The sequence below is a fragment of the Procambarus clarkii genome, chromosome 78 (assembly GCF_040958095.1).
Source record: "Procambarus clarkii isolate CNS0578487 chromosome 78, FALCON_Pclarkii_2.0, whole genome shotgun sequence".
NCBI lineage: Eukaryota > Metazoa > Arthropoda > Malacostraca > Decapoda > Cambaridae > Procambarus > Procambarus clarkii.
In genome coordinates, this window is record NC_091227.1 from 25093976 (window position 1) to 25095084 (window position 1109).

Here is a 1109-nt window from a genome sequence, read left to right on the forward strand (position 1 = left end):
AACTTCCGGAATAACAGAACACCAGAGAGCAGAGAGAGATACCAGAGAACCAGGAATGAGTACGTCAGGGTGAGAAGAGAAGCAGAGAAAAATTTTGAAAATGATATAGCAAACAAAGCCAAGACTGAACCAAAGCTACTCCACAGTCACATCAGAAGGAAAACAACAGTGAAAGAACAGGTATTGAAACTTAGAACAGGCGAGGACAGGTATACAGAGAATGACAGAGAGGTGTGTGAGGAACTCAACAAGAGGTTCCAGGGAGGTCTTCACAATAGAACAGGGTGAGGTCACTGTGCTAGGAGAAAGGGAGGTAAACCAGGCGGCCTTGGAGGAGTTCGAAATTACGAGAGAGGAGGTCAAGAGACACCTGCTGGATCTGGATGTTAGAAAGGCTGTTGGTTCAGATGGGATCTCACCATGGGTACTGAAAGAGTGTGCAGAGGCACTTTGCTTGCCACTCTCCATAGTGTATAGTAAGTCACTAGAGACGGGAGACCTACCAGAAATATGGAAGACGGCGAATGTGGTCCCAATATACAAAAAAGGGCGACAGACAAGAGGCACTGAACTACAGGCCAGTGTCCTTGACTTGTATACCATGCAAGGTGATGGAGAAGATCGTGAGAAAAAACCTGGTAACTCATCTGGAGAGAAGGGACTTCGTGACAAATCGCCAACATGGATTCAGGGAGGGTAAATCTTGCCTTACAGGCTTGATAGAATTCTACGATCAGGTGACACGGATCAAGCAAGAAAGAGAGGGCTGGGCAGACTGCATTTTCTTGGATTGTCGGAAAGCCTTTGACAGTACCGCATAAGAGGCTGGTACATAAGCTGGAGAGACAGGCAGGTGTAGCTGGTAAAGTGCTCCAGTGGATAAGGGAGTATCTAAGCAATAGGAAGCAGAGAGTTACGGTGAGGGGTGAGACCTCCGATTGGCGTGAAGTCACCAGTGGAGTCCCACAGGGCTCTGTACTCGGTCCTATCTTGTTTCTGATATATGTAAATGATCTCCCGGAGGGTATCGATTCATTTCTCTCAATGTTTGCGGACGATGCTAAAATTATGAGAAGGATTAAAACAGAAGAGGACTGTTTGAGGCTTCA